At 41.9% G+C, this 11838-nt stretch overlaps 1 pseudogene; it reads right to left on the bottom strand.

Moving 5' to 3' along the window:
• Positions 1 to 9287: 9287 nt before the first annotated feature.
• On the bottom strand, positions 9288 to 9661 carry LOC121154676 (annotated as a pseudogene).
• Positions 9662 to 11838: the final 2177 nt, after the last annotated feature.

Below are 11838 nucleotides of genomic sequence, written 5' to 3' on the forward strand. Positions count from 1 at the left end.
TCTGACATATTTGGGCTTGATAAAAGTTCAAGTTAAGAATGCATGAATGAATAAACGAAGGGACTTCAGTTCAGAGACCGATCGTGTAAATTGATGTGACATGTTAGATAGGAGTCATTTTCTCTTTAAAGAAATATACTTCTCAGGCTCCCTGGATCGCATACACTGTAAAAATTGAACCACAAATAGAAATTTGTTTTCTGAGTAGTGCTCACCATTCCACTACGTATATGAGGCCCCAGTGTGTCCTCCTTTCTATTCCAAAGACTCCTTGCACACTGTGACGCTCATTCAATGAAACACCTGTGATCCTTTTCTACCTGGTTCTCAGTACTCTCTTTGCTTTATTTTCTGGCAATTTGTTGCTGGAATTGTCTTGGCTCAAAGTTACTTTTGTAAGTTACTGTTCTTCAGAAGAATAATATAAACTTTAAAGATAAAGCTACTATGCTCAGCCATCAAAATATCAAAAAGCAATGCAGGCTGCAATTCTTATACATGATCTGCAAGTTAAATTTGCAACAACAAACCCTTAGATAGGATAAAGCATTGCAATCATTTAGTAGCTTCTATGAAAGTGAAAAATAAAAAAAAGGAAGCTGTATTAGGTGATTTCTGAGGTATTTCATCACCTGGTCTCTTATACCAAGCTGCAAAATAAATCCTGTCAGGCCCCAAGCCTAGAATGCTTTTCCCCAAAACTGTTTTTCTTGAAGAATCCTTGCTCTGTTTCAAGGTTCGTCTTCTGCTGAACCCTGGCTTCAAATGGAATGCAGGTGTATGATTGCCTCAACTAATGACTGAGATAAGTTATTTGCATGTCAACTTAGTTAGGCCACGGTACCCAAATATTAGGTCCAGCATTATGTTAGATGCCTCTGTGAAGGTTTCTTAAAGATGAGATGAGCATATATTTCAGTAAAATCTCTGTAAAGCAGATTATCTTACCTCACATAGGAGATTAGAGAGAAGGATCTTCTGATTCACTCCTCAAATGGCCAAATGGATGGAAGCTTCTCCAGGGTCTCCCAAAGCAGGAGTGTAAGAAAGGGTCCACGCAGTTGGGTCATCCTCTGATACCTTCCCAGGTTCACAAGCAGAGAGCTCCATCAGAAGCGGAGCAACCGAGATGCCTAGCGGTGACCTTAGGTGATGTTGGTATCTGAGCAGTCTCTCCGTCTCAGCCACAGCACCTGGCTCTGAGTCTACCTTGGAAAGCATCAAAAAGCCTGGCAAAATTATTAAGTTCTACTGTTTTGTGGACTTTAAGTGATTGAAACTGAGAATAAAATTTAAAAAATAAAAATTATGGGAAAACTATTTATAGATATCAAAAAATTTTGCACCAGGGCATGGTGTACCAGGGAAAATAGTTCTTTGGCATCCTAGCATCCCATATGAGCATCAGTTTAAGTCTACCTACTCTATTTCTGATCCAACTCCCTGCTACGGGACTGGGAAAAGTAAAAGAAGACAGCCCAAATGCTTGGGCACCTGCACCCAGATTGGAGACCAGGATGAGGCCCTTGGTGCTCAGCTTTGGCTTGGCCCACGCCTGGCAACTGTCACCATTTGAGCTGTGAAACACCAGATGAAAGACCTCTAATCTGACTTCCAGATACATAAATAAACTTTATTAAAAAAAAAAAAAACAAGTTTGCACCAAAACGAACTTATTCTAAGAACTTACTTTTAAAACAAAATACTTAAAAAAATTTATTTAAGTTTCAGAGACAGACAAAATGAAAGACATCTGCCATCAGCAACTTCACTGCCCAAAGACCGGGGCTGGGCCAGATCAAGCTGGAGCTTGGAACACACCAAATCTCCCACGTTGGCGGTACAGGCCAAGGCTTTCTCACTGTCTCTCTTTCCTGGTCCTGGATGAGACACAGGTGCACCATGAAAAAGTGTTGGATTGACAGAGCTAAAACACAGTGCAACATAGCACTTATGATAAAAATACTTCAGCTCAACTACTCTACTCTAATCATCCTGCTTCTCCATATCATTCACAAATGTAGATTTCTACCATTTTAATACCCTTCTATCACTCATCTTTTTGATCCTTCTGTTTTCCTAATTAATGGTTTAAAAGATTGAAAGCATTTCTGTGATTTATCTTCTGGTTTTCTTTTTAGGAAGAAATAGAAGTCTTTGCTACACTTCATTTTGATCATATATTTATGACATGGACTTTTTTCAAATCATGTTTTGCAGCTTGAAAATTTCATTACATTGCCTTCAAGATTTCATATCTTATTACATTTTTATATGCATGATTTCTCACTACAATGTGTTTTCTATAGTTATTTAAAGCCATGGTTTATAAAATATGAGATTAAAACAAGGCAGTGTCTTTTATTACAGAATATGTGTGGCAACAACACCGTTTGTTATCCTCATCATTACATTATTCTATTTTCTTTGATTGGGGGGTCACAGGGAGAAAGAGAGAAACACAGGCAGAGACACAGAGAGAGCTCCCACCTGTTAGTTCAATCCCCAAATGCTTGCAACAGCTGGGACGAGGTCAGGGCCAAAGCTTGGAGCTAGAGCCTGAATCCAGGTGGGTGGCAGGGATCCAGTTCCTGGAGCCATCATCAATGCTTCCCTGGGTCTGCATTGGCAGTAACCCACACTCAGGAGCTGGAGCTCAGTCATTCTCACAGGAGACTCCGTCATGTTAGTTACTAGGCTGTATGCTTGCCCTGCTGTTGCTGAATTTCTCCGGGAACAATCACTATGACAGTGAATTGCATTAAGAAATGGAACGCTGTAGGCAGGTCTTTGGTGTAGCTGTTAGGATGCTAGTTAAGAACTTCACGTCCCATGGCACAGCGAGCTCTGAATCCTGATTACACATGTGTGCAAATGCACTGGAAGGCAGCAGGGAATGACTCAAATTGCTGAGTCCCTGCTGCCAAACATTGCAGCAGACTGAGTTCTAGGCTGTGTCCAACCTAGTCCCAGCTGTTGCAGACATCTGGACAGTGAACAGCAGAAGGGAACTCCCTCTGTCTCTCCCCTCCTTATCACTGCCTTTCAAATGGATAACACACATACACGCACACACACACACACACACACACACACACACACGACAGCTTGGAGAAAAAGATATGCAAGAAGCAACTTCAAGGATGAAATCTGCTCTTTGCTAAAACACTCAACTAAGACACAATCAAGAACAGTCACAGTGTCTCATTGTCTTCAGGATTCAGTCTTTTTATAGAGTTTAACTCACAGTGGAAAAAAAATAGGCTTTATAGACAGAAGGATGCAAGATGGCGATGTAGACTGCAGACATGTTTGGGGTAACAGAGAATCATTAGCCAGGGTGAAGCACAAGGAGCAGATTCCAGCAAAAGATAGAGGTCAGGCAGCCGGCAGGGGGGTGCCTGGAGATCCCTGGACACAGGAAATCAGCAGCAACAGCAGAGCGGTGTTGCAGTGGCCAGATAGGCCAACAGCCAGCACACAGCAATCCAGACTGGCGATTCGAGCTCCAGAGGCCCGCAGAGATCCAGTGACAACTAGAACACCCACAGCAGCAAGGTGGGAACACGAGTTCACCAGGAACTCAGGAGGTGCATGCAGGCAAAGAACCACCCATCCTACTGACCCAGTAATGAGCAGAGAAGGAGCAGTGAATTCCAAGGGACGGTGCAGGAACAGGTGGATTGCACAGTGCAGACTCTCAATAGTGCCAGATCGGGTACCATCTTGTGTAGTAAGGCAGAAAGTATGGATTTGAAGGGACAGCCCAGAGCTCATTTCTAGCTTAGCACACTGCACTGACCCCCAGGGAAAGCAATGCCAACTTCACATCCTGCAAGTTCCATACACTGTGGGTCTGTTTGGTTCTTGGATCTGACAACCAACACCCCAGATCTTCATCAGCGTCCCGACAGGTGCCATTTTGCACAAGGGGGCAAGGGCTGAGGGGACAGGAGGAGCCACAGAAAGCTATACATGCACTAAATAGGAGCGATCAGGTGCCATTTTCACGGGACCAGACACTGTGGGACTGGAGGGATGACAGAAAGCCGCACAAGTGCTAAACTGGGAGCAAAATCACTTCCAGCTCAGTGCACTGCACTGGTCCCCCAGAAAACAGTTGTGATGTGGCATTCTACGGGCTCCACCCCAAATTGGTCCAGCTGGCCCCCTGACTTAGCAGCCAGCAGTTGGCAATAAGATCAGTGCTGCTGATAACCCAGCTATTTAGGAGAGGAATCATAAATATCTAGGAATTAATCTAACCAAAGATGTGGAACACCCCTGCAATGAAAATTACAAAATATTTCTCAAAAAGAAATGGAGAAACAAACCGCGTTCTTGGGCCATCAGGATAAACATCATCAAAATGTCCATATTACCAAAAAATATATAGATTCAATGCAATCCCAATCAAAATCCCAACAACATGGACATGCGTAGACAACGGGATGCTGGACTGCCTGACATTGCACCAACAATGTCGGGGTACACTTAAATAAGAAACTAATAGAATTATGATTCCTTATGAAGGACTACACTATCATACTAAAACGGGGAAAATCTGTCGCGGGGGGTAGTTTGGGGGAAAATCCCAGCCTATACGAAATTGTACCACATAATTCAGAATTCAAAATAAAAATATATTTTTTAAAAAAGAAAAGCAAATGTATCAAAAAATGAAATAACAATCTTAACAACGTTCTTCTCAGAAATAAAAGATACAGAAGTTCATCTGGAAATACAAAAGAGCACAAATAGCCAAAACTATTCTGAAGAATAGAAATCAAGCTGGAGAACTCACAGTTTCAGATCTCAAGACATTCTACAGAGCAGTTGGTCATCAAAACAGTCGGGTACTGATACAGAAACAGAGATAAATGGAACAGAATAGAAACATCAGAAGGGAGTCCACACATGTATAGACAACTAATCTTTGAGAAAAAAACTGAAAACAATCCAGGGAAAAAGATTGGTTACTTCAACAAATGTTGTTGAGACAATTGAATAAGCAGCCTGGAGGGGTAAGGAGCAAGACCCACACCCGTATCATTATACAAACACCAGCTCTAAATGGATCAAGGATCTAAATCTACACCCAGCAGCCATCAGAGTATTAAAAGAAAACATAGCAAGCACTCTCCAAGATATAGGAACAGGGCAAGACTTCTTAGAAAAGACTCCAAGACCACAGACAATTTAAAGCCAAAATAAATAAATGGGACTACATCAAACTAAAGAGCTTTTGCACAGTAAAGGAAACAATTAACAAAGTGAAGAAGCAACAAACATAATGGGAGAAAATATTTGCACACTGCAGGGATAGGGAACTGCTATCCAGGATTTACAAAGAGCTTCAGAAACCCAGGAATAGTAAAAAATAAAAAAAAAAAAACTGTGAAGATATGGACAAAGGAAATGAACAAACATTTTACAAGGGAATAAATTCAAGTGGCTAACAGACATATCAATCCCCCTATCCATCAGGGAAATATAAATGAAAACGACATTGAGATTCCACCTAACTCCAGTGAGACTGGCCTACATTCAGAACTCAACTAACAACAGCTGCTGGCATGCATTTGGGGAGAAATGCCTCACTCACTGTTGGTGGGAGTGTAGACTGGTACAATCACTATGGAAATCAGTAGGAAGAGTGCTTGGAAAATTACTAATAAACCTGTCATATGGCCCATCTATCCCACTCCTAGGAATATATGCGAAGGAAATGAAAACTGCATATGAGAAGGGGATCTGTAATCCTATATTTACAGCAGCACAATCTACAATAACAAAGACATGGAAACAATCCAGATGCCCATCCAAAGAGGAGTGGTTAAAAAAATTGTGGTACATCTACTCCATGGAATTCTACTCAGTCATCAAAAAGAATGAAACTGTAATGAAATGAAATTTGCAACAAAATGGTCCCAACTAGAGACTATTATGCTCAGCGAAATAAGTCAGTCTCAAAAGACAAATCCCTTATGTTCTCTGTGATATAAGGCAGCTTTCATGCAAATTGCAAGATCAATAACGCTCTCCATACTGTATTTGCTGCAACCCATGTGTTTTTATGTTTTTGTTTTTGTTTTCATTTATTCCAAATAGTTTATTTTCTCTTATCAAATTCTTCACTGACTCATAGGTTACACATCTATGCATCATTTTACCCAAGAAGCTTTTGTGTTTCTTTTTTTTATTCCTAAGTTGGTTATTCGGTAGCGTGTTGTTTAACTCCATGGTGTTGTAAATTTTTCTTTTAGCTTCATTCCTGTTGTTGAATTTGTTTCATGGCTTCTCATTTGAGGGAAGTATAGTGACAGCATAATGGAGACTATCACACCCAGATATGAAGATACAATGCAGAATGCATCTCTACTTCCAAGTCAATGGTGGACTCCAAATGAAACTGTTGGATATATCTTGACAATAGGATGCTGGACTACCTGGCATTGTCTGTACCAGCAATGTCAGGGCAGATTCAAATAACAGGCATATGACTGCTGATGAAGGACTGTACTACTGTAACAATAGGGGGGAAATCAATTGGGGGTTGGGAATTTGGGAGGGGATAGGGAAATCCCAGACCCTATGCAATTATAGCACATACAAAAAAATAATAAAAAAAAATTTAAAATAGGCTTTGTAAGAAAGAGGTTTGGGCCTGGTACAGTAGCCTAACAGCTATAGTCTTAGCCCTGCATTAACCAGTATCCCAAATGGGCACCGGTTCTAATCCCAGCAATCCTGCTTCCCATCCGGCTCCCTGCTTGTGGCCTGGGAAGGCAGTAGAGGAAGGACAAAGGCCTTGGGACCCTGCATCCATGTGGGAGACCCAGAAGAAGCTCCTGGTTCCTGACTTTGAATCGGCACAGCTCCGGCCATTGAGGCCACTTGGGGAGTGAATCAGTGGATGAAAGATCTTTCTCTGTCTCTTCTCTTCTCTGAATATCTTGCTTTCCAATAAAATAAGTAAATCTTTTTTAAAAGAGAATAAGTAAATCTGTTTTAAAACACATGTAGATGTGTTCCTTTTATTAGAGAAAATTACGCATGGCTTTGGGAAGTCAAAGAAATTTCTGAAAACGCAGGACTGTGTCCATAACATGGCACATTTGGTTCTGGGTTTAATTTCTTTGTCCAAGAGAGTATACCTAACAATGAGTTTAGAACGAAAGAGCGTTTACATTTTCACTTGCTACTTGAATTTTTAAGTATAGTCATGAAGAGTTTTGTAATAAAAATGATCATTTTAAACAGAAAAAAAAAGGACAAAGTGCTATTCAAGACTGGAAGCATAGTCACATAAGATGATTCACCTCAGGAGTGAATTACTGTAATTATAATTGTAAATAAATTATATATAGCAATGATCGCTATACCATAAAGGAAGACTAAATACGATGATGTCACTGTATATTAAGAGGAGTATAAAAGATGGAGAAAGATAAATCATGTATAGCAGAAGTGAATCAATAAGATCTAAAACTGGTAAATCAATATGTAGGAAACATAAAAAGTACTATTTTTGTGAAATGGAGAAAAGCATCAAAATTAACAGTTAGACCAAATGCATGAGACTGCCTGCAGGAAGTGAGAGGATGTTAGCAAGGAGTGGAATGGGGAAAGGGAAAAAACGTGGTTAACAGTCTCTTTTTTTTTCAGTTTTTGTATTTTCAAGTCTTATTGTTTTAGATGATGTTTACACAGTTGATCAGGCTGGGAAGGATCCGAGGTTAGGGAGAAGTGGCTGTGAGCATTGTTTCCAAATTTTCTGTTTCTTCTTCCCACGTCTGGGGGGGAAGGGGAGATAAGGAGACAAGTATAAACAGCCTCCCAACCATCCCAAGACTCGAGGATGGGGAGCAGGCACCTGCTACAAACCCAGGTCACAACTGTGGCACGTGCTGGGAGGGTTCTGCCCAGGCGGATGCTATAGTTCCGAAATACTTTTGATCTCACTGACCTACGGGTGAGGAATCCCTTCCAAGGCCCATTGGCTGACACAGCCAACCTCAGAGTCTCCATTCGCCCAGATATTTGCCGTCATTTGGTTAACAGTCTTAATAGTCTTAATGCTGGTTGAACTATTCATGATCTATGTGTGCAGTTTAGATAAGAAATAACAACTTAAATGAAAAAAACATCCAGACGGAATACTTCAGTTGTCATTGCTCAGTTTATTTTCTAATTACAGTTACCAGGCCTGAGAGCTGTGTCAATGACCCAGTTCTCCCACTATTTTAAGGAAATAAATCCCATTCTAAAGAGCTCAGTCACAGAGAGAGGACTTGGGGTAAGTGACACATTGAAATTTCTGGGGGAAAAAAAAAATAAACTTGGAAGTTAAAAAACAAAACTAAGCAATCATTTCTACTGCAACAGGGAAATATGAATGTCATCCAAGTGGAAATTACAATCATTTTCTCAAACTTAGGGAGGCTGTGGGTGGAGTCAGAAAGTGATTGCTAATCCTCTCCAGTCTTCAGAGCCCTTTCTCTTCCTCCACCGCTAGTCCCGCCTCCCTTTCGCACTCCTTCTAAAAGCCTCCCCTCTTTCCCATTGCGTTCTCCTGCTGCAGCCTAGCCCAGCACTATCCATAACAGGATAGGTTCCTTTGTTAGGAACACCTTAACCATAAACAAGTGGTAAATGAAATGGTAAAATTGTCTCTGATTAAGCAAGATTTTTAACATAAAACATCATAGACCCAGATAGCTATGTGAGTTTCTAAAAATGTCTCTGTTTCAAATTTTTAGCTGGCACACAGTAATGGTGTGTATTTATGGGATAAAATGTGATCATTTCACATGGGTAAGCAATGTGTGATGAATCCAGGTAATAAAGCACTGTCATTTCCTTAAGTATTTAGCATGTGTGTGTGCATATGTGTGATGAGAATCTTTAAAACTCATCTCTTCTGGTTCTGTACTAGTTATGTGAGACCCAGGGGCTTTTGAGTTAGTGGTTAAGACTGCCCTTGGGGCAAGATTCCTATATTGGAGTACATGGATTGAAGTCTGGGCTCTTATTGCTTCCAGCTCCCTGCGCGTTCTCCGAGGCAGCAGGAGGTATCCCTGCCACCCATGGGAGAGACCAAGGCTGAGCTCCAGGCTCCCGGCTTTGGCTAGCCTGGCCCTACTGTCACAGGCATTTGGGGGATTGAACAAGCAGATGGGAGAGCTCTCTTTTTTTTCTTTCTTCTGACATTCCTTTTTCTTTTCTGTATTTTTTAAATCTAATAATGCTTTATTTTTCCAAAATATACAACTCACTGGACCCACTCATGCATCTTCACCAGCAACTGTCGTAGTTCCATCTTGAGTGTTTCTGGGTGTACATTGCTTGAGCTCTGTGCCTTGAAACCTGCTTGATAAGTCGTTTACTCAGAAGATCCTGCAGGGCTGCCTGGACAGGGACCCAAGGATCTTGATTCTCTCTGAGACCACAGCAGGTATGATGAGGTTGTAGTTGGGCACTTCCCTGCAGAGCCTGTCATGCGTGACCTTATAAAACAGAAGCAGGCTGCTGAGCTTGTCTCAAACTTTCTCTTTAGACCACTTCTTCTTCGTGGCCTTGACCCCCGATTTGTTCATGGGGACTTTATCCTTCTTGGCTGACTTCCCAATGTATTCTTCTTGTCGTCCTTGGGTGGCATGGTGAGGGGCAGAGATCCCTCCTCTTACCTTTCAAATAAACAGAAATTATATGTGTACCAGAACTGTTGTTAATTTGGATGAGCATATTGGGGGTATCTACTGATGAAAGATTTTATATCCCTGATTTAAAAGAAAGCAAATGACTGGGCACAACAGGCTATGGTTGAGGAAAACCCAACTTAGGCACTTTCAAGCACAAGACCCAGAGACTGAATTCACAGCTCTTCCCCTAAGCATAGTGTCACCAGATTTGGACTTAATCAGTGGGATCAGGATGCTTTCCAGGTGACAATCTCTCATCAAACTTTTAGATATTTGTTCTTGACCTTCCAAAACTGATTCTGGCATTTGATGTCTCTGGCTGATGACCCAGTCCTTGTCCTGCCTTGCAGAGAACAGAATTTTCCAACAGCTCTAAAAGTCACCACTAAATTAGTGTAATTCTTGAAAAAGTCTATGTTCATTTGCATCTGGAAATTTTTGAATGGCAGGCTACATATTTTGCTTTTGTGCTTGATATAATTAAATAACTTTCATATCAGGATAAACATGATGAAGACATTTTATTTGAATGCAGGCTTACATATTTTGAGATAAAATTTTGCCCCCATATCTTATTTCTTTGATTCTGTCTCCCACCTCTGATAACTCTAGGATTTATAGAGCCAGTAGAATTTCCTTCCTCCCTCCCCTCCCTCTCCTAGCCCTCATTTGGATACCACGTAAAATCAATCTTAACCGTCATCCTGAGAGTGTGCCTGCTTCTAGCTGCAAGTCCGCTTGTAACTGGATGAACAACCAAGCTTGGTTCCTTGCAAGCTCCATGCTCTTAGTTTCAGGGTAGATGTCTTCAGAAAAACTATGACAACTCTGGTAATCAAGGAGGTGGCTGTTGCCAAGCAACAGGGAGGCAAGCAAGGATGCCTTATGCTTGGGTCTTGGCAGTGAGCTAGGAATTAAGAAGACCTGCCAATCATCCCTTGTCCTCAGGGGACCGGTTCAGCAGGCAGGTGCAGGGTTGGTCTGAATGTGGAAATGAAGTACTAGTATCTGGCTTCTTTCCCAGATCCTGGTTTGCAGCAGCAGCTGCTGCTGCTGCTCCTTCCCGTGACGTCTTATTCTGATAGCCAGGTTCCTGTACCTCAGGAAACATCTCTTCCCTGCAATACATTCTCCTTTCTCCTCCAGACACACCTGAGTTCCTAGCACTCAGCTTCTCACTGGCTTTCATGAGAGATCAGACCTCATCCACGACACCTGCTTACAGCTGCAAGCGTAGCCCTAGCCCTTAACAGATGCCTTGACGTTGGCAGCTGTGTGTTCCAGCTATCACCAGCCCTAGCTTCATTATCACAGAGCCTCTACGTGTTGAGGCGTCCTTATCTTTCTTCTGGTTTGTAACTGGTAGTGGCCGTTTCCTGGCTCCGTTAGGAGCCCCACCCTAGTCTTTGCCTTGCCCAATAGGAAGGTTTATGTCAGGCCTGAACCTATTCCACCTTCTAAGACCAAACATCTAGATACCATCAGGCCCAAATCTCTAGCATCCTTCCTTCAACTGAAAATGTTCTTGTCCTGCCTTTCTGAGAGCAAAACAATCACTTCCTAAACTGAAATCACAGCATCTATGAAGTTCTTCTCACCAGAGGCATCAGGTCATCAACTTCTCCAATAAATAACAGCTTGGTGGTCTGTATTGTTTCCAGGGTTTCTTTGCAAGGAATTCCTAGTCTGGGGTAGAAAAGAACTGTTACCACATGTGGTCTCCAGAGTGACTGAATTCCAACTTGGCCATCATAAGCACTTCCTGAAGAATACAACATCACCAGCCAATCACAGGAAGGCTGTGAGTACCACTGACCAACCAGGAACTTGGCCACATGCTGACCACGAAATACTTCTCCCAAATTCAGTTAAAAGGTCTTCACTTTTAGCCCCTCCAGAGCCCAGGGATTAAGCCTGAGCTGACCTGCTGCTTTCCTCCACCATCCTGACGACCATGATTAGCTCTCTGCTTGTTGGGCAAGTGGATCCAGTTTTAGGAATTATAAAGTAATTCTTCCAGTTGGTTTTGTTCTTTGTCACTTCCACCTACAATCCTTCTCCCATTTGCACCCAAGCTCCATCATGCATAGCTCTTTGGTAAATTCCAAGAAATGGTTTTACCATTTATTTATTG

This window comes from Ochotona curzoniae, unplaced genomic scaffold (genome assembly GCF_017591425.1).
Source record: "Ochotona curzoniae isolate NIBS_2020 unplaced genomic scaffold, NIBS_Ocur_1.0 contig_2754, whole genome shotgun sequence".
Lineage (NCBI taxonomy): Eukaryota > Metazoa > Chordata > Mammalia > Lagomorpha > Ochotonidae > Ochotona > Ochotona curzoniae.